The sequence below is a fragment of the Patella vulgata genome, chromosome 8, assembly GCF_932274485.2.
Source record: "Patella vulgata chromosome 8, xgPatVulg1.2, whole genome shotgun sequence".
Lineage (NCBI taxonomy): Eukaryota > Metazoa > Mollusca > Gastropoda > Patellidae > Patella > Patella vulgata.
The window spans coordinates 40,739,060-40,762,925 of NC_065886.2; the positions used below are offsets into that span (position 1 = coordinate 40,739,060).

Here is a 23,866-nt window from a genome sequence, read left to right on the forward strand (position 1 = left end):
AACACACACGCTATTCAAAATATTTGCATTCTGACAAACGCCTTAGGGAAACCAAGCTGGATCGATCCCAAAATACGGTGCTGGGGTACTAACAAGCAGGTCGCGGGTTAGACACCGGTGATCGTCGGAATTTCCAGATACCTTGACAGAGGCCGGTGTGGCAAAATGTCCTTCATACCCCACTGCATGGCGTATCTCCGTCTTTATAATCCCCTTTGGTGGCGGCAGTAATAAGGCTTTAAGCCCCATTTCATTTCATTTCGAGACGCCTCAAGTTTTATCCGCCAGGTTTAGGACTTGGAACCGACTTACTAAAGGTATGCTGCCGTATTTTATGTGTTTAGAACATGGTCTTGGATATTATAAAGCTCTTTCTAGAAAACCAACTACCGTTTTGTATTATTTGGGAACATCACATCATCCACAAATGACACTGGGAATAAGGTCACTCACGAAAAACTAGAAAACCTAACGCAGTTTCGTATTATTTGGGAAGCTGTCACCGACCAGTAAGTAAGGTCAATCGGGACATTTACGGCTGGATAATCGTCAACAAATGGGAACCAATGTCAAGCAAATTACTGAACAATTTTTCTCTGTGGAATAGTTAAATGAAATGTTGTTTGATTTCCTCACTCAATTAGCGTTTCATGAAAATGAATGTGTTACCGACATTATAAGCCTAGAAGAGACATTCTCTATAAACGTTCAAATGAACGGTTTGTTGAAGCTACAATTCAGACAGCTGCTTTGACCAGTAAGTAAGTAAGGTCAATTGGGACGCAGTTGAGAATAATTCCATTTAACATTTACGGCTGGATAATCGCCAACTAAAGGGAGCCAATGTCAAGCAAATTACTAAACATTTTTTTCCCAGTTGAACAGTTAAATGAAATGTTCGTTTGGTTTCCTGACTCATTTAGAGTTTAATGAAAATGAATGTGTTACCGACATTAAATGGAGACACATTCTATATAACCGTTCAAATAAACGTTTTATTCAGACAGCCGCTTTGCGAAATGATAACATAACAGGCCCGGGACTGTACAGCGCAGTGGATGCTTACTGCTAGCCCCCCCCCCGATCCATTCACTTAATCTGATGTACGTTTGTTTGTGATTTCTGAGTATTGTGTCTTGTCCGTAGATTTGTTTTGTGTAATTATGTGGTGCAGCCCCCCCCCCCTGCATTTACTATAAAGGTCGTATGTACGTTATTATGTAGGCAATTTTTTACTAGATCCAATACCGCTGAACTCAATTTTATCCGAAAGTACACATTCACATCAATTATTTGTAGCGATATAAGGGACAAATACTGACACGTGATCTCAGTATGCGTGAACTTCTATTTTTGTAATGCTAGGTACCCACTACCACGATTCGTGCTATGATTTAAATCGTGGTTTTAATCGTGGAGCAATCGTGGTGATCCTATCAGGTCTTATATATTTGAGGTCAGTCGTAGCAATTGTGTTGACCGCATCGGGACGTTTAACAAATATGACACCATTTAATATACACAACAATAATTTAGAAACATTATTTCTATCTTTGCCTCTAATACAATCAAAGCTACTACAATTGTCAGTTTTTAGTGATCATCTTGGCGGCCATCTTGAAAATAGTCTATGACATCATAGAATCAATCTGGTCCTTGACTTTATTCTGTGGGTCTGAAAACGTAGGCTTAGCCATTTTAATGGAGTTTCTATGCCACTAAACGCCTGACTATTAAGGCAGACTTTCAAATTCCTTCCTTTGGCGTCATAGTATTCATTTTACTAAACTTATTATGAGAATTAATTATCCTTAGAAAATTGGTGGAAATCGTACGACTGTAACCACTCACCACCTCTGTATCCGCGCCTGTTACCTAAATAAATTAGGACAACTTCAAGTAATATCCTATGGAAGCCTATAACTACCATTCATAATTTCTACTTTTCACCTCTTCAGAACACGAAAGTCGAAAAGTAGAAGTTACGACAAAATGTGAGGCGACAAGACGGTATACAAGCCAAAATCAACTCGAAAATAGGAAATTAAGAAATAACACACCGCGATAATAGCGCCCCCCGTTTTTTCTTAATTTCTACTTTTCGACTTGCATTTTGGCTTGTATACCGTCTTGTCGACTTTCGACTTAGTCATATTTTTGTATTTATTGATGCCAGTAAGAAGACGCCAACACGCTATACAAGCCAAAATGTAACTTGAAAAGTAGAAATTAGGAAATTAACACACTGCGCTATTAGCGACCTATGATCTGTCGTACTGTCGACTTTTCGCCTAGGAAGTTGTTGTAGTCTCTGCCTTCCAGGTCACATTTGAATACGCGCATACAGACATTTTTGTTAACGGGAATTGCGCGTATTCAAATGTGACCTGGAAGGCAGAGACTACAACAACTTAACTATTAACACACTGCGCTATTAGCGACCTATGATCTATCGTACTGTCGACTTTTCTCCTAGGAAGTTGTTGTAGTCTCTGCCTTCCAGGTCACATTTGAATACGCGCATACAGACATTTTTGTTAACGGGAATTGCGCGTATTCAAATGTGACCTGGAAGGCAGAGACTACAACAACTTCCTAGGCGAAAAGTCGACAGTACGACAGATCATAGGTCGCTAATAGCGCAGTTTGTTAATTTCCTAATTTCTACTTTTAGAGTTACATTTTGGCTTGTATAGCGTGTTGGCGCCTTCTTACTGACATCAATAAATACAAAAATATGACTAAGTCGAAAGTCGACAAGACGGTATACAAACCAAAATGCAAGTCGAAAAGTAGAAATTAAGAAAAAACGGGGGGCGCTATTATCGCGGTGTGTTATTTCTTAATTTCCTATTTTCGGGCTGATTTTGGCTTGTATACCGTCTTGTCTCCTCACATTTTGTCGTAACTTCTACTTTTCTACTTTTCGACTTTCGTGTTCTGAAGAGGCGAAAAGTAGAAATTATGAATGGTAGTTATAGGCTTCCATAATATCCACCTTATCATTTTTGACAAGTAGACTGCCAAAGCACAAAAATGATATAGATAATTTTTAGTGTGTTTCGATTTCGATTTAATTTGGATAATATGGTTGTCTAGGTATTAAATATCTCTAATATCTGTAAATAGTGAACGTGAAACCCACATCAATCAGTTCCTGGCAAATAAAATCTGACTCCATTGGGACCACTTGTATGTTTTTAATTTCCTGTCTAGAGATGCAATAAAGACAATATATTATAAAGTTGTAATACTTCTAATGATATCCGCGTCTTCTCGTATAATTATCACCTTTAAACACGATACGTAGATTATATAATCAATTTAAAATGTATCAAAAATAAATTAATTTGACACTTGTATCTGCAAACATTGTTATTAAGTTCTATGGACGTGATGGGTGGGTGTGGGTCATATTCCAGGTTTGTATGTTTTTAAGTTCTACTCGGATGATGGGTGGATGAGTGGTATAATGCCTGCGATTTAGATAATAAGATACTGTCATTGAGTCAAGAGACGTGGTTCCTATTCCAGGCTTGGATGTAAACGAAAACATGTCTTTTACGTTCTACAGGGGGTGGCTGAGTGGTATAATGGGTGCGATTTAGATAATAAGATATGTCATTGAGTCCGATTCCAGTCTCTGGTGACTTTCCTTGCTTCTCCTTTATCCTTGTGTGCAGGCTCATTATTGATTACGATTTTTGTCAAAGCCAAAGTGTACCATACGTTAGTGCAAATGAAGATGATCATACTTTATGCAGTGTGCTATGAGGGAAATGAGGCCTTGGCATCGGTCTTATGCTTTCTATTATTTCGCTTTTCTGCCTACTTCCTTTTCGAATTCAAACGTATGAAATTCATCAAAGAAGTAGAACTTTGCCCCGACACTGGCATCTATACATAATATGTATACTAAGCAGCAAAAGAAACGTCAGGTTGGTATGTTACCCTGAATAGACGCATTGCATAAAACTTGTCAAATGCTTTTATTGTATATTTGTGACCACATCTTCAACTTTACCTGAGCAAATGACTCCTTCCCAAACACAGAATTGAATCCAGGAAATGTTCTCAAAAACGCAACCTGACTTCTGAGATGGTAATGTGTTCTCCCTAATTTTCATGTAACTCATGCTGCACGTGCTGTTCACCGGGACCAACTCTATAAAATGCACCCCCATACCTGGCTGAATATTTGAGACATGTTAATAAATTTATATGGAAACAATCTATTAAATTTAGGATGTTCGTATCTCGTGCATATTTAATGGTGTTTGTAAATATTTGAAATTTCTTGTTTTACCCTTTGGCCTTAGCTCAGCGCCGGATGTATTTACTAAAATTACACGACCTCTAATAGGTAAATGGAGAGGCGACGGAAATTTGTAGTTATGTATTTGGACGACGGATTTGGAACTTCACGGGATGAGGAAGAGTCTATCTTGTTTTTTTCTCAGATTAAAAGAGATCTAATTGATAGTGGATTTGTTCCAAATATCGAAAAATCAACATGGTTGCCTACTCAAGAACTACAATTGTTGGGTGTACGATTTGATTCATTTTCTGGCTCAATTTCTATAACTGATAAACGTTTAGATAAGATGATACTGTTTTGGATATTAATAATTGTCTTTTTATATCCAAGCATCATGGTCGAGTTCATGTTCATGGCTAGTTTAGTGGGGAAGCTTATTTTCACGTCGCTTGTATTTTAGGAATTATTGTTCAGACTATGACAAAATGCTTGAGTACAGATATTACTTCCGCTTTGTCATAAAATTCTTACATAAAATTAGCTGATACTAGTATCAAATAACACACTATTTATGGATAACAATTACTGTGGTTTATTTCACTGCGACGTTTCAACAAGATTTCACAAGTCGTTATCAAGCATATAACACAAATAAATAAAATGAAAACAAAATAGCTATATATATATATACACGAGCAGTGCGAACCCTCCAATGGGATGCAAAATCAGCAAGCATGAGCAACTGTCCCAAGCCGTTAAATAAACAATGTATACTATTCAAAAAAAGTAGGGGATATTTGATTTTTAAGTGTTATTAAAGTCACCTAATGAAACTGACGAAGAAACAAATGACAAAATGAAATGAAGTTCACATTCATCGATTTATTCCAAATGATCGTTAGACTAAGTAAGGCACAGACTGACCATTATAAGGGTAAAATGATACCCGGGGTCAAACAGCAAAGTTACCACAGCATCACAACCAAGTCAGTAACGGGTAAATCCTCCTCTGTTTGCCAAACAAGCCTTGATCCGACGTGGCATACTCCTAATGAGACGTCTAAGGTCATTTTGGTCCAGATTGTCCCATTCCTGTTGCAACGCAGCAGCAAGTTCTTGGACATTGGCAGGACGTTGTTGACGTTGACGTAACCTCTGTCCAAGCATGTCCCAGACATGCTCGATGGGGGAGAGGTCGGGACTCAGTGCTGGCCAAGGTAATGTGGTGATGTTCTGTTGTTGGAGGTAACCTGTAACGATCCTGGCCCTGTGACATCTTGCGTTGTCATCCTGGAAGATGAAACGGCGGCCATGACGTCGTGCGAACGGCACAACATGGACTGCCAAGATGTTGTCCCGGTAGTACTGGCCTGTAACACGCCCTGCAACAACATGTAAAGCCGTTCTTCCAGCAACAGTGATGCCTCCCCACACCATAACAGAACCACCCCCAAATCGATCATGTCTGATGACGTTAACGTCTTGGAAGCGCTCGTTTCGACGACGCCACACCCTCCTACGTCTGTCCAAAAAATCAACAGTGAACCTTGACTCATCTGAAAACATCACATTGCTCCAGCGTCGATTATCCCAGTGTTGACGATCCCTACACCAACGACGTCTTGCCTGAATGTGATGATCTCTCAAACAAGGGATCACGCGAGGACGTCGGGCGCGAAGGTGACCCCTATGCAGTCGATTCCGAATCGTCTGGCCACTCACTCTCACACCAGTGTCTGTTTGAAGACGAGCGCTGATCTGATTTGCTGTGATGGCACGATTTCTCAAGGCCAAGGTACGGATAAATCGATCCTGGGCTTGAGTTGTCGCCCTTGGTCGACCTGAGCGTGGTCTGTCCTGTACAGATTGTGTATCACGGTATCTGGACCATAGCCTGCTTATGACAGACTGAGAAACATTCATCGTCCGCGCCACAACCGCCTGTGTTGTGCCGATCTGTAGCATGCCAAGGGCACGTAACCTTTCATTTTGGGTAAGCCGACGCATATCAAAATTTGTTTTCTGGTCACTAAAACAATTAAACTGATGTTTCCACCCTGGAATTCAATGCCACAATGACTGTAACATTCAAAGTCAGAGTCGTGCAAATCTTGGGTTGGACCCCCATGATGATCCCAAGCATCACCTGCATTCCATGCGGTAGCTATTGGTGTGTTTGGGCGTCACATGTAACTGGAAATGTTTCTTCTGTTAGGTTCTATAGTGACTTTTTTCGTAGTCATTTGCATATTTTAGTATTATGCCCCCAAAATCAAATATCCCCTACTTTTTTTGAATAGTATACATAGATGGTTATAAACTGTAATTGGTATAGATAAGTGCAGGAATGAAGCCAAAGGATCAAACAATTATTAGCAGGTATAATGAGTCACGAGCAACAGGTCCTGACTGTAAAAACATATTAAATAAATATATATATATATATATATATATATATATATATATATATATATACAGTAATTAGTTATAGATGAAAGTAATAATAAAAGATGAAAGGACAAGTATTATAGGGGGTGAACTGAAGCCATAAGCAGTTAATCCTAACAGTGAAGGCAATATGCAGTAAAGCAAATTGTAATTGATTTGAGGAAATGTACAAAGTTAAAAGCAATACAAATATTAAAATTAAAGGATAGTTCAGAGACGATGTAAACTACATTTTAATGATGCGATCATACGCTCTTGGAATGTAAATTCCTGGGTTCCTGATACTAGTATATTACAGATTAAGTTCTGGGAAGATAGACACATATTTTGTAATCCGTGTTGTTCTAAGATAGTGTATACTGATGCAAGCAGTTCGGCTTATGCGGGTTATGAGGTGTCGACGGTTAACGGGATCGCGCGCAGTATGTGGAATAGAAATGAATGTTGTAATAGCTCAACTTGGCGTGAACTAGTAGCCGTTCATCGGCTTTTACATTCTTTAGTACATATTTTGCACGGGAGTCGTGTAAATGGTTTACAGATAACCAAGGAGTTGTCACCATTGTAAATAAAGGAAGTATGAAAACAGATTTGCATAATATAGCTTTTAATATCTTCTTAACTTGCATAAAGTCATCTATTACGTTACATATGTGGATTCCTCGTACTGAAAATGACATAGCAGATATCTCGTTTAAAATTATAGATTATGATGATTGGGGAATCTCTGTACAGTTATTTGAAATAACTGATAAAAGTTTTGGACTCCATGTGTGTAACTGGTTGGCATCCGATTATAATGCAAAGTTGTCTGTTTTCTATTCCAGATTTTGTAATCCTGGCACTACTGCCTTCACTGTAGATTAGCATGGTGTTAATGGTTTATTTGTACCACCTATGTAATAATTTAATTAGTCGTTTCCTGAAACACATGGAGAAATGTAAAGCGCGTGGAACTGCTATTATTCCGTAATGGAGATCTGCTCCATTTTGGCCTATATTGTGTCCATCAGGGACAGCCTTTGCTAGTTTTATCACTGACTATATAAATTTGCCAATCTTAACATCATTTTACATTTCAGGCCGTTTCAGTAAAGGCATGTTTGGGAACTCAGATTTAAAATTTCGTATGCTTGCGTTTAAAGTATCATTTGTGGAATAGGTAGATTAGAATGTTCTTATAGTTGTATCAGTTTTAGAAAGTATTTTTGTGAACATATTTTTGGAAATATTGAAATTGTTTGTCACTGATGACGAACTTGGTTTGGGGAAATATATGTTGACGAGCATTGCCGAATGGTTCGTCACTGTTGATGATACGGGGTTGAACATTTTGTTGTCACTGTTGAAAAAAAAAAATTTTCGTCACTGTAGATGAAAGTTGACAAAAATGTATTGTCACTGTAGACGAAAGTTTTATTATGAATTATTTCCGAGACAATAGTAAGCCTATTATTATTCCGGCTGTTGTATATTATTTGTGTAAGCAACTAATTTGATTTTACGTATATTTATGCAGAGCCATCTGGAGGAAATACAAGAGTTGCCTGAATGTCTAGTTGGTAAAATAACAACGCTAACTGATCTGCTGCACGATTCTAAATCTAAGAATACAGTTTTGAAGTATAGTAGAGGTTTTATTAAATGGAAACGGTGGGAATTATTTCACGATATTTCGAGTAGAGACATTTTACCTGGTAAGGCTCTTCATTTGGCTTTGTATTTAACTAGCATTATTCAAGATGCTAATTCTCCCAGTCCTGTTATTTCTGCATTCTATAGTATTAAATGGGAGCATGAGATAGCAGATTTGTCGTCTCCTACTAATTCTTCTAATGTAAAGAATATGTTGGAAACTGACCAAGTCTGTGGGGAAGAAAGAGCCAATCACAGTCGAGCATTTGACTAAAATGTATCATAGTTTACATTCTGTAGATAACCTTTTTAACTAAAGAACTATTTGTGCTTGTTTGCTGGCTTTGGCTGAATTTATTTTACGATATAATGACTTGCTGAATTTAAGACGATCCTATTTTCAGATTTTACCTACACATAATATGCGTATTTTCATTTAAAAGAGCAAAACAGATATTTATAGAGATGGTTCTTGGATTCAAAACGCAAGAACCTTGACAGATATGTGTCCAGTTAAAATTACAGAAAAGTACTTCACTCTTGCCGGTTTTGGTGCTGATTCAGATGAGTTCATTTTTCGAAAGTTAAAGTACAAACATGATTGCCAATTTCGATGTAATAAACTACTATCGTATACTCGTATGCGATAGCTTTTCATTGAAGCCTTTAAAACCCTTTTTGTTAATGAAATATCTTCTTATGGACTACACAGTTTGCGCTCTGGTGATGCTACAGCATGTGCTAATTTAGGTATTACTGACATATTGTTTAAACGACATTTGAGGTGAAAATCAGAGTTTGCAAAAGATGGTTATATAAAAGATAACTTAAGTGAATGCTTATTTGTATTCCAGAATCTAGAAATCTAATTTATATAATATCCCGTTTTTTTGGATTCAAGGCGATGTGCTGTACGTCGTGTTTGTGTTTTATCTAACTGTATGTTTGGGCATGTGGTGTTCAGGAGAACTATATAAAACGGTTAGCGTAACCAGTGACTAACGAAGTATCAAATCTGTTCGACCAATACAAAAAAGTTGTGCTTATTTGAGAAGATAATTTGTTTGCTGTTTGACTTGGGTTGTCCTATTTATTGAAAGTATAACATGGAGTGACACGTTTTGTAGTAAAACAGTTCACCAGTATAATGTGTTGTAATGTTAACGAGAAAGACAAAAAAAAACCCTCGCAAATGGGTCAAGTTAAGGTTTCGTTATTGGTATTACACAAGTGTCCCTTACTGGACTGTCTCCGTTCAAAATTGTCATTCTATCTTTTATTAATTAAAGATACGTTATGTAATAGATAAATCTGCATGTCTTTATTTAGCTTCAGGAGTTATATAAACTATTATTTTGACATATATTCACATGACTGTCTACAATAATCTACAAATAGGTTTATCTGTAGGAATGTGATCTGAATGAATGCCCTCCTTATGACGGCGTTTAAAAGATTGTTTATTTTCGTTTAGGTCTATATATATTTGACATTTACCAATGTAATTAATCTTATTATGTAATAAATATGCAAACAAACTAACATAGAATACAGTTTAAGTACAGCGGTTTAGCCCTCAAGACAATAGGTCCTACTTATAATTTATAAACCAGATAAAAAGTGTAAAATATTTGTGATAGACGATTAAGGATTATATAAGATAATATAAAATACAATAAGATACGGCTTAATTGAGGGGGATTACGATCCATTAAAATATCGCTCTCCGAAATATGTTAAACTATACGGATTAGCTTGACGTATTAGATATTTTACTAATGGAATAAACTAATTAAACATGCATTATGCAAGAGCTAAATCTACCTATAGACATTAACTTGCCAAGACCATAATCAACTCTCGATGCCATCGGAGGCTCTAGATTTAAACACAATTGGCGGTTAATGGTTTAATTTAAAAATAATGGATAATCGAGACTTTGTTTACTATCGTAACAACGGCATCAACGTCGCCCAGAATGAGAGAGAGAGAAAAAAATGGGGTTTAACGTCCACTCGACACAACTAGGTCATTTCGGGACTAACATATGGTTTAATTTTATTTCAATAATTCGCTTGCGCGTAGAGGTCTTTAGCAGTGGGAGGAATCCGGAGTTCCCGGAGGAAACCCACGAGGTTGAAAAGGCGCCCCTATCTCCATGCCACATACGCTCACACCAGGGCTCGAAACCACAGCCGCAAGCCAGAGGTGACCGGCCAGCCAGAGGTCGAAGCGCGGCACTCTAGACCACTAGGCCATCCCAACCCCCCCCCGCCCAGAATGAAGGAAAACCATTATTTTATATCATTACCGTTCTTACTGATATCATCAAAGGCGGCACTAGTTTGCTATTAGAATATGTACGAAACAAAGGCCCAGATAAACGTTAGTGATAGAGTAATAACAGAGCTATATGATTAGGTCTAAATATTAAGGCCAACTACAGATTTGCTCAAAGGTCAAGGGATGTAAATAGGGCTAGCGCTAACCCACAATCTCGTTAAAAATCACGTTGCTTAACCCTACTTACATCTCGCGACCTTAACGAAATCTCGAGAGCCTCAAATTTATTCTTTTTTCTTCAGAAACAAAAATTAGTCAGGGCAATATATGGAAAATACCACCTAAACCCCCGCAAAATTGCTACAAAAGGTTTCTCAACTGATTCTGGTAGGGTTTTGTGTACAATTTTACATACTAAGAGGTTAAAAAAGTAGGACCCCCGGAAAAGTCATTTTTTCAAGATGGCGTCAAAGATGGCCATCGAAACGTTTTAATGATCAGAACTATGTAACTATCAACTCAAATTTGATGATCTTGGTGTCTTTCCCTAGGTTTTTTGGGACAGAGAACACATTAAGATCATTAAAAATGATGTTGGCCTATTATGTCAAAAATGGCCGTCAATAACTCCAAATGACCGCATGTCCATAACTATTGACTCAAATATGATGATCTTGATCTTTATCCCCAGGTTTTTGGGGACAAGGAACACATTAAGAGAACTTTGGATGTCACTGAGCTGTTGAATCATTGTGAAATTGAATTCATGACCTTCAGCTGTCCACTATCATAGAATAAGTTTCAGAGCATTCAGTTTTGAGTTTGAATTGTCAGGGATTTGCTGATCTTGCTTCTTTATTACTCCAGAACAGACAATGAGATCATCTACTTCCGTTCTGACGCAAACATGCAGTCAAAAGAACACAAAGTGTATATAACATTAACCTGTTGAAAGAAACTTTAGGAGACGATGCGTGCAACGAATTGCTCTTTGTACATGTCTACTCAGACTGTGATTCAACTTCCAAGGATTTTAGGCATCAGGAAAAAGTCTACCTTCCGGAAATTAGTGAAATCTGATCCTGTCATGAAGTCCTGTGCTAGTGCATTCACCATTCAAAACAAATCTCAACAGGACATATATATTAGATCTTGGCAAAGACCTGATGGTTGATCTCTTTCGTGGCAAGTTGTGTGATACGCCATCATCACTGTGCCATATCATTTTAAAGGACAATATAAAGGAAATTCGGCCGTGTATCTGTTATCACTCGTCACATCAGTCTGTTATATAGAGGGATGACTCGTGTTTTCCTTGACGTTCGTCACTTTCGATTCAGGAAACCTGTATTACTCAGCTATCGTAGCAATGATCTCTGTTAAAATTATATTTGGAATGTGTTTAACCAGCTCTATCACATATGTGATAATGACTGGCACCAATATTGTCCTTTCATAAAGAAAGTGGCATCTGCCATTCCATAACGGCTTCCCCCAACATCACCCGCAACAAGATTTCATAGCCACCGTGTGTACTTTCAAATTGTGGTATGAACGGGGATGGCAAATGAGATGAACCCAACTGAATAGGGATGGAAGCAGGAGAATGATGTTAATTCCAATTATGAACCAAAACAATGCTGGCATTGCAACGGTTCGGGGGATGCAAATCCTCTCGATGCAGCTGCAGACGCTATGGACTGTACTCTGCTGTATGTGGTCCTTGCCAAACAGAAAACTGTGACCATTCAAACAACACTCAAGAGGTCGATACTGAGGTGAAGGATGACACTCAAAACTGAACGCCCTAAGACTTATTCTATGGACAGGGGTGTTGGTGCATTCTATTTCGTAATGATTGAACAGCCCAGTGACATCCAAAGTTGTCTTTACGCGTTCCTTGCCCCCAAAAACCTGGGGATAGACATCAAATTTGAGTCAATAGTTATGGACTTGCGGTCATTTGGAGATGTTGGCGGCCATTTTTGACATAATAGGCCAACATCATTTTTAATGATCTTAATGTGTTGTTTGCCCCCCTAAAACATGGGACTAGACACCAAGATCATCAAATTTGAGTTGATAGTTACATAGTTATGATCATTAAGACGTTTCGGTGGCCATCTTTGACGCCATCTTAAAAAAAAAACTTTTCCGGGGGTCCTACTTTGGTAAACTTTTAGTATGTTATAAAGTACACTAAACCCTATCAGAATCAGTTATGGCGGAGATTTCACTCAATTGCCCTGCCGATTAACTGTCTGTCTTAATCACTTAAGGTAACACTGTCAACTTACAAAATTAAAGTTAAACAATGAGTTATTTACAAGAAAAGCTCATAATACCTTAATCTCTAAGAGTATTTTAATAGTAATATGTGGATTAAAACGACGTGATATTGGACTGGTTATATAGTACTCCCTCTGTCGTTTTTGCTTTTGTCCCCAATGGTTAAGCATTAAACATACATACATGATAAGAATAAAAGAAGCAATACATTTATATACAATACATGCAAAATGGAGAGTAAAGTACTATATTCTCACATATGAAGGTCGATTAAATGCTTTTATATGACGACTTATTTTTCACTGGAAGTAAATAGCCATGGTGGGCGATAAACCTATACACTGTATATGGTTTCTTTTCAAAAATGATCGTAATTTAAAGACGCGATAGAAGTAACTGCGGAAGCTATTTTTTATAGGGTGAGAGTTAGCGGTTAGTTTGTTAATGGCCTGAAAGTTTGGCCAGTTAATATAAGGTGGGGGGGTATAAGTGATAACAAGGTTTATCGAGAGTAGAAGAGTGAATGATATCATTATGAGCGGGACACGGTGGAAAGTTAATAATAGGAATAGCAACGCATATAGAACCTGTAGTCAGCTCAAGCATTAAAAGTGTATGACTTCTACGATGTTTAAAAATCAAATACACGACAATGGCCATAACCATAATACATATAAGAATCGTCAGAATGCCAAACTGACCCTATGGACCATTATCGCCCTTACTATTTTCTACCATATTATTATTTGCGTGATGATAAATGATGGTAATTTGGAATCAGTCAACGATGCGGACTGCACCTTCTTGTCCATTATAAACCTATAACGGTCAATCTCTTTGATCTTTGGGGTATATTTTATGCCCGGAATAACTTGCGGTCTGAATATATACAGAGGGGAATTTACGGCTATTCTTCTGAAAGGTTTTCTTTAAACCTGTAACGGGTTATTCTTCCGGGGTAGTTTTTTTCATAAGAAAACATGATATAAAGTTTTTCTTACGGTAATTCTGGGATATTTTCATTTTGCGTACATGTAAACATAGACGATTTATAAGCAAGATAAAGTCCCCGACTTCGGTTATGCTGGAGAAGAAAGACTTCAGAAAAAATCCTCGACAGAAAAACCTCGGCTTGTCGACCTTGGTTATCCTTTTTCTCGGGTAACTTTCTTCAGTCTTTCTTTCCCCAGCATAACCCCAGTCTCGTGCTTTATCTTAAAACAACAGCGTAGCTATAATTGTATGAAGTTTACAAAATAAATACATACACCCAAGTATTGTTATAATTGGTGATCACATGATAGAGACAAATAGTTCGAAAGATCGAGTAATTGCGTAGCATGTGGCGAGTTAAAGGGAGTATTATAGACAGCGAAATAATTTCGTATAAATTTAATTGGTTGGAATTACTGATAATATCTACCAGTAATGATACATAAATACGCTCGTATTGTTATGGCTATGAGAAATAAATAAGTTGAAACTTTAATAATAATATTGCACATTGATGTGAATAACATGAAAATTAGGGTATTTACTAGTTAACAGTGCCTGAATCTTATGCAGTGGGTGATATGATTTGTAGAGATAATTTCTGTTGAATCAAGCTGTTAACACCAAATTTAAGTTCATCTAAATGGGATTCAATGAATGGCGATTGTTGCATCTTGTCTGTTATCAGGTGAGACATTGCCAAGAAGCTTTCTTCGAGGCTTTTATATGTTTTTTTCAATATTCTTTGTGGCAAATAAAATTGCCTCGTGGTTTTGTCTGATGCCGTTAATATAATTTATATGCTTTGCCAATAGCTGCCATCACTTTCTGTTGCAGTACCGAACAACGTTCTGGAGATTTCATGGATTAAAACGACGTAATATTGGTCTGGTATAATATCACGAACTAAATTTTTATCATCTTAGGCCAGTGATTATGTTGAGACTTAACCTCTATCCTAAATTCTTAAGCCTAACCCACAATCTCGTCAATAATCACGTGGCTTAACCCTATTTACATCTCGCGACCATAACAAAATCTGTAGTTGGCCTTAATATTTAGCCCTGACCCCCATATAGATAGACAGTTTGGTCAACTATTATATCAATTCTGATTGGGTAACAAAAATGCGTGTTTAGATTCACGTGTACACTTTTGTGGGGATGTTGTCTGGACAGTGCCATTACCACTCTTCGACAAGTTCCATTAAGAGTCAAAGTTCCGTGTACAAACTGTGTTGGTTCCTACATAAGCATTGTATTAGCGTATAATGTATATATTACCCGGGTTATTACGTTAGTCGCTTGACTCTAAATGGACCAGCATAATAATATATCATTCAAATTTGACAAGTGATCGGAAACAGAGTTCCAACCGGACAATGGAATATTAATACTACTAAGAACTCAGACTTTCAGGGAAAGAAATGCTATATACCATTCCAGTAAAGCGAAAAATAGACGAGCTTTAGATTTATTAAATATATTATTTTGGAGCACGTTTATTTGTCTAGTGTAGTAATGCCGTGCATAATGTCATAATTATTAAAAAAAAAATCACGAAATATACATTATTGTTCTAAATGAATAATGGTGATGAATTTATGAATTGACATTCGTTCGTTAAACATTTATAATAATATTTTGTCTATTTTATTTCCAATCTTCTCTATCCCGGATGGTGAAATAAAAAAAAAGAAAAGAAAAGTTGAACGTTATACCCTATTTCAGTCTCTTTTAATTTTATATTAACAAGTAGACCTTAATCCGTTAATCTAATGACAGAAAAGTGGGACGTTATCCTCCTTTCAGTCTCTTTTAAATTTGTATTAAGTGGGCGTTAATCTAATGACAGGCTACGAAAAGCTGCCAGATTAAGGATTGTAATTGCAGTTTTATTGGTTAATTGTATTGTAATTTGTTTTAAGTACGTGTAATGAAAGAATTGGATTGAACTCTCTCCTTGTCTGCAAGTATAATCAAGGCGGCAGTGCGCTACGAGGGAAATGGTGCGTTTACGTGTACATCGCGGGACCTCGATTTTTTCGTTCTATCTGAACGACTAGATCCCACTCTGTAACATTTGTTAGCGTAAAAAAATCGGTTTGATTTGTCACTTGAAATTTCTTGCCGTTGAAGATGTTAATGTCACCCAGAAGCTTATGTCTAGTCGGGATCTACAGTACGTTAGTCATAAAATAATTTTCGTACATCAAGTTTCATAGTATATTAAAGAATGTTATCCGGGATGGCGGTATATAAATGGAATCTTTTAATTCAACATTTATGGTAAAGCACGGTAAATTTTATAATTTTGTACAGCAATAGCACATGCATCACAAACCCAGATCGCTAAACGCCCAATAAATATTGGATCTTTAATTCATACAGGTTTTATCTTGATGGCCGTTCCGCATTAGATGTGTTGCTGCACAATAAACGATATCGTTAGCTGATTTGGTGATTTGTGAGAACAGGTCACTATTAAGAGCACCCTCTACTACTCTGTCACGAAACACAAGGAATCCTTCAAGAGATGAACAGAAAGAGAGAGAGGCTGGACGTCCGGGACGTTAAGCGCCCACGTAACACAAGCTTGGTCATTACGGGACTACCTTACAATATTTGGCTATTTTAATCATTCGCTTGCACGAGTCTTTATCATTGGGAGAAAACCCACGAGCGTAGGCATATATCCATGTGGTTTGTCAAGAAAAACGTGGAATCGAAATCACTATATTTACACCGATGACAGACCCATCGTGTAATAAAAATTCAAAATCGTATGATTCCATGCGCATTTTATCAATGGTCCGATGTCTAGCTCATTTGCAAATTTCTCTTGGGTAAATCAATCAGATAACAAATGTATTAACATTAAACCTATTCTAATAAAATCTCCATTGTTCATACATACGTTCAATAAACATTAGCCTGTAGACTAGAAGTTTTTGTATTGTATTTTTTTGTTATGTAGACATTTATAGTGAGAAGACTACACATGATGCCTATCTTATTCTGTTAAGAGTAGTACATACAGACAGATATCAATAGAACATGTATATTTATGATGTGTTTGTGTGTGTGATAATTACTGTAACATATGTTATATAGTATCTACAGTCCGTATTAATATTACTTAGTTATGTTTGAAATGTACTAATATACATAACGTATATACCTACAGCTCCTGTTCAAAGTTGAATACCAAAGCAAACGAAAAGAAATGAAATGGGGTTTAACGTCCTACTTTTTTGCACCGATTGTGCTAATGGGAATGGGCACACGCAATGCAGTTTGTCCAGACCAGTGCCGGATTAACCTTGGGGGGGGGGGGGGACATACAAACTGTGCGGGGGCCCCATTGTTGTTTGTTTAAATTGTTCGTACTGGCCGCGGATCGTACTAGTATGTACTCCGCCCCCTTGAGTGTCTGGGGTGTTTTCCTCCAGGAATTTTTTTTAAAATTAGGATTAATTTCAGTGCCTCTGAGACAATTTAGGCAGGGATTTCCTGGGCCCCCGAAAATCTGTTGGTATCTACCAGTCCCGGGGCCCCCAATATCCCTTACTGCCCAGGGACCCAATCCTCGCCCCCTCAGCCCAGGTACTGGTTGGCTCCGTCCGGGATAAAATATTAGTATGACCCAGAATTTTTGGGGCCCCTAAATATGGGGGTCCCAGGACATTTGTCCCACTTTGCCCCCGCTAGATCGGGTACTGGTCCAGACAGCGGCGCTACGACCTACTCTCATTTCGAATTCCAACTGTCAAGTGTTCTTTTACGTGCAAGTCAACGTATACATGGGACTTTCGCTTTCCACCAATTCCATGCACCACTGACAAGTGTAACAACATTATGGCCTGGATAAACAAGATGGATAGAACGTAAATCCACGGAAATGGGTGATAATTTGATACATGAAAGGACCAATGGGTTAATAAACACGTTCGTCATTTACATTTTGATGAGTATAACTATATCATATGCTATTTTGCTCATGAAACTGCAACAGCGGTGATGGAATGTATTTTGTTGAATAAATAATGTAATATTAACCCTGCCGGTATGTAAGGTATGGGACATGTCTATTTCATATTTGGAATTTGGTACTTTGGTCAGTCTATGACGTAAGCAATTAGGGATTTGGCACCTATAAAAGAGCAAAACCAGGGCTTGAATAATCAGTCAACCATTTGATTCGGAGACGACCATTTGATCCTAAGGTATGGGACATGTCTATTTCATATTTGGAATTTGGTACTTTGGTCAGTCTATGACGTAAGCAATTAGGGATTTGGCACCTATAAAAGAGCAAAACCAGGGCTTGAATAATCAGTCAACCATTTGATTCGGAGACGACCATTTGATCCTCAGAAGGCCATGATGTAGTGGTTTCCAGAGTCTAGTCACGCTGGTTAGACTGTGCAGGAGTGGGGTGAAGAGAATGACGTTTATGTATACTATTGTTTAAACCTATGTAACCTGCTTCCGTATAAAAATGTATACAAGAAACTATTGTATTGTTGTTCCCGATAAACATACGATTTGGCGGCTGTAAATACAAATCTAAAGTAGAGAGTCAAACAATTAGACGATCAGGCCAAATCTAAAGACATGTGGTGCGATAGTGCTAAACAAGTGGAAACCACGACGGAAAAATCAGTGCTATATTCCACCACCGCCTCGAATACCAAAGTACAACGAGGTTGTGTAATTAGCTAACGTCTTTGAACGTGATTTGGGGGAGCCACGTGAGTTCAGTGAGTAAGACATCGGCTCGCAAACCTGGAGGTCCTGTGTTCGATCCCTGCCTTGGCCGAAAGAGTTCTTTGGGATTTTCCGGCGTGGTTCCTCCTTGTCAGTGGTGCGGGACCGAGGGCCTGGCAAGGGCCACATATAGTTTTAATCCAGAATACAAGCCCGGAAATTATCTGAGGCTGATATTTTGATTTGGCTTTCTTAATACTCAATTGGAGTACTTGTGGCGTGGATTAAGCCATGGGGGATTTTAGATTTTTTGAGTCATGCACATAGACTTTATATGAAAACTGCATCTGGATTTTAGAAGCTGAATCTGCAGGGTCGAAGATACCCGTTCGGTTCTCTAAAGTGCGTGTTCACTATATTCCTAAGGCGAGAAATGGTACCCAGTGTTCTTGAAATAATACACACACACTGGATATCACGTACCCATACTTTTCTTGCCCTGTAGACATGTCTCAGACAAGTAATTATCAAGTTTCATGTTTACTCATGACATCTTGAGTTTGCATTATCACAGCATTAATTATATACTTATGTATGATGCAATTGTGGTTACAAGACAAGAAAAAAAAAGAACCTCTGTAATCACGAAATAATTAGAATAGCAAGAATCGGTTAATATAAAATACAGACCTACTGTGCAACATAGAAAAAATGATACATAGCTGTAGATGAACGTGCAATGTAATTTTCATAAAACATATTTCGAAAGCCACAGTTTGTTTTCAGATAATATTTAATTTTTCACGGCTTAATACGGAGGCCCAGCTCATTTATAATGTTTTCGTTTAGACGAAATATTAATTTGTTTAAACGAAATATTAATTTGTTTAAACGAAATATTCATTCGTTATAACGAAATATTCATTCGTTATAACGAAATAATTAATAGGAATTCGTTGTAACGAAATAGAAATTCGTTGTAACGAAATAGAAATTCGTTATAACGAAATAATTAATAGGAATTCGTTGTAACGAAATAGAAATTCGTTATAACCCCGTTGTAACGAAATAGAAATTCGTTATAACCCCGTTGTAACGAATTAATTAGTTCGTGGAATTATGCATTAAAATTGGTCTCCGTACTAAGCCGTGAAATATTAAATATTAATTCGTTTAAACGAACTATTAATTCGTTTAAACGAATTGATTCCTTTAAACGAAATAATTAATTCGATCAAACGAAATAATTCATTTTAATGTTTATTATTAATTGCTTGTAGGCAGGACAAAGAATCGGAGAAGATGGCGCGTTTTAAAGATGGAGAAGACAGAATGAACTCCATATTCTGAAAAATGGCCTGGAGTTCAGTTGTAAATATGGAAGCTGCAGGTGGATTTAAACAATGATGTCGTTAATTACAACGAGCAGTTAATGAACATTTACTGATTGTAATATAAGATTTATAATTTAGTATCTACTTTCAAGTTAATATCACGCAGACAGACAAGAAATAATGTGCCCATTAAGCCTAATCAACTGATGAATACGACGTAATCAATTCGGCCGCCCATACCACCGCCAATTTTAGACCTGTGTTAGGCACGCTGATAATCATAAATCACACTATTACATAAAACAAAATATCCTACCATGATTTTTAAAATGACATTCTACATCTTTTAAACAGGCATTATGTAAGGTCTTTCCTTGGGCCGTAAATGTTATCTACATTATCAATTAGACATTAACTTACCAAGGTCATAATCAAATATCGATGCGATCGGATGTCTTCGATATTAAGTAGATTGAAGTACGTTCTGCGGTTAATGTGGTTACCGTAAAAATGGATAATCGAGACTTTCTTTATTATTGTAACAACGGTAACAATGCCAATCGAGGCTACCAGACTATAATTGTATCGCCGATAGTTAGGTTCAGGGTAAACTAATTTGACTGAAATTTTCAACATATTCCCTTTTCATTATCTATTGTTTAGCTATTATAGCGAGAACTGCCAGTTCTTTATCTAATCTTACCTAATGCCCCTTTAAGTAGGGTGAGCCCAATTAGAAAATCCTTACCAATAGACATAAGACATACCATAACGTAAAACAATCACCCTTTTTTAAAACGGCACTCTTTATCTTCTAAGTGTGTAACCTTATTACGAACATGTAATTAGTTTGAAGGATTATAATACTTGAAATTTGACAGACAGATGTATGATAACTTTAACCGGCTTCTCGTGTACTAACAGTTTCTTTTATTTAGATCTAATCCATCTTCTTTCATCTTTAGCAAATAAAAGACAAATTAGTTGTTAGAAACTTAAAATTTATTATCTTGAAGAAGCCATTCAGTGAAAACTCACAGTGAATTCCTGGTGCCTTAAAAAGTTTTGTTTTACGATTTATATTTTCTGATTTTATTTTTATCATATATCACTGTTATATCTTCATCATGCCTTTGTGTACGCCACATGAAATAGACACCATCAAAGTAAGGTATCTGTCTGTATATTCCCTCACACCTATTGCATAAAATCTTCATCATCAACAACCGCTAGTAAAATGAAATATTCTTTATGCATTTATTTGTCTTTGCTACTGATTCATCAACAATATCAATAAATGATTTATCATGTATATCTGTTGGACTGTTTATAAATGGTAACAGCATCTCAATATGCTGTGCCTGTGCACCGAAACATAATTAATATTGTAGTTTTAAAGTGTCTAAGATATGACTGTCTAAGTTTTGGGAGCACACCTACTCATCAAGTAAATAAAATTACAGCTCTGTGGGTGGCTCAGACGCGTAAATTCACATCACTCAAATTACGAAACTTTTGTGTTGAATAGTTTGGATGGAAAGATTAAGCGAGCGTTGTATTGTTTACTAATATTAGTCTAAATTTTGGCTCATAATGTCGACAGTAGAACATAATCAGTTTGATCATAAAACTATCAATAGACGCCTAAAACGGCGATTTCATTGGATTTCATGTGATGATTTATTTTGCGGGATGACGGTCTGCATGGCTTCGGTGAAAATGTTATGTTTATAGATAAAGCCAGGGTTGAAATATAATATATAATGTCTAGCGAAATTGAAATTGACAATCTGGTCATTTGCAATGGTACATGGCGTAGTTGATGCTGTTTGGGTGCGGTTATACAGTCTACAACAGCAATAATGAGTATAACATCATGTTCGGTTTCAGGCACTCAACGTATTATTACGTCACATTTACATACCAAAGATGCCATCCTCGAGGTTAGTCAGGGAACCCTACTCTGTGACGCGTATTATCTTGAGATCAAACGTACGGAATACTGAATACAACCAAAGGTTGAACACGCAATGAGTATTGCCCTTTGTTTTGGAACTGTCTGCATTCTCTTGGCATCCTTCTTATTTTTGTTGATCTTGCGGCAACGTTCTTCAAAAAGAAAACAACCCTACCATCTTACCATCAACGTGAAACTTGGAATGATTGTTCTCCATGCTATTGATATGACGTCATAATTCCAAGATGGTTGCGATGAACCCATGCTCCATACCCGGTCCGTGTATTATTAAAAATATATAATAACCTTTTCGATAGCGCAGAACAATCAGTTTGACTTATCTGTTGTGATGTACTATAACAACTGTGATAAAAATGAGTAAGAAAATAACCCTGAATTTTGTCGGCATTCCACATAAATATCCGGATATGGTCAAAAGGCACATAAACCCAAACTGCCTAAACCCAAATCAAATTTGTTGCCAAAATTTATCTAAATATATATAATTGGATTCTTATTAAATAACAAATTTTCCCATTTATGGAAGGGGATCACGTGGCTAAGTGGGTAAGACGCTGGCTCGCTAGCCTGGGGGTCGGGTGTTCGATCCCTGCGTTGGCCGAGAAAGTTCATCCAGATTTTCCGGCGTGGTTTCCCCTTGTCAGTGATGCAGGACGGAGGGCCGGTCTAGTCGTTTGGATGGGACGAAAAACCGAGGTCCCGTGTACATATTGGCGTGCACGTAAAAGATCCATTGGAAGTTGGAATTCGATATATGAGTAGGCCGTAGCGCCGCTGCCCGGGCAAAATTTCCCTCATAGCACACTGTATGGCGCATGTCCGTCTTCATTAGCCCAGTTTAGGAGCAGAACAGTAGGACGTTAAACCCCATTTCATTTCCATTTTATGGCAAATCTATGGCCGATCTGGCTAACAGTTATGCTCATTAATAGATCATACAAGACGTGATTCTGTTTTAGTTTCACTGAATGTTTGTCATGTGCCTACTTTTAACCCAAATCCGGAGACCATTTAACGTTAATATTATGAATTTGTTTTCTTAATTAAATGTTATGTAATTAATTTGAGTTCATTTTGGCGTGGAGAATTTAATATTTTGTGAAAATTGCAAATGGCTATTGGTGGCTTTAACACGTTGATTTAAAGGTAGCCAATGGGGCCCGCTTGATTTTAATAATAAATAAGAGCAAATATTTAATCGGTAATCAAAATTCGTTAGGAGTTAAGCGTTACACCAGCGCGTGAATCTCCCCGAATGCTAACAAGCTGCGTTATTCAATTCGCCATTTTAAAGGAGCCCAACCCCTCAACTCAATATTTTTTTCATAAAATTTAAAATTAAAATCACGAATTTAAATTCAGTATTGGTCCATTTCAATCAATATTGATATTGTTATCTTGCTGTGAAAATATGCGATCCTAACATCCAATATTTAAGACATAATAGACCAAGAGCCAGTGACGAAAAAACTGCCTCATAAGTAATAGAAGGTTTGACTATATCAATTGGCAGCTATTGATAGGGCAAATTCAAAACAGCCAGTCTTACGAGGTTTCAGTGGGGCATTTGGCTGGGAGGGGCAGATAAAAAGGGCCAAAAAGGACTAAAATTTGCCTCATAAGTAATAGGATCAGAATTATTTCTAAAATGTTGCCATACAATGTATGAATATATAAAATATAAATCTGACCAGAAAAAGTGGGGCCATGCCCTTTTCTGACTGCCTTAAAAAGTGCTGAAGGGGGCCAAAATTTGCCTCATAAGTAATATAGTTGAAATTGGTGCCAAATGTTAGCTATGTACGAGCCGATTTTAAAAATATCAAATCTGACTGGTTTCAGTGGGGCATATCCCTAATCTGACCACTTAAAATCTGCCCGATCTGCCACGCCCACAAAAAAGGTCAAAATTTGCATCATAAGTAATACGATCAGAAAT

General features: G+C 37.3%; 1 long non-coding RNA gene across 1 annotated transcript; it reads left to right on the forward strand.

Annotated features, from left to right (window-relative positions):
- The first annotated feature begins 7,095 nt into the window (after positions 1–7,095).
- LOC126829836 (uncharacterized) lies at positions 7,096–9,874 on the forward strand. The gene is made up of 3 exons (XR_007683540.1): positions 7,096–7,283; positions 8,226–8,403; positions 8,746–9,874. It is a non-coding gene; the product is annotated as an uncharacterized LOC126829836 (long non-coding RNA).
- The last annotated feature ends 13,992 nt before the right edge of the window (positions 9,875–23,866 follow it).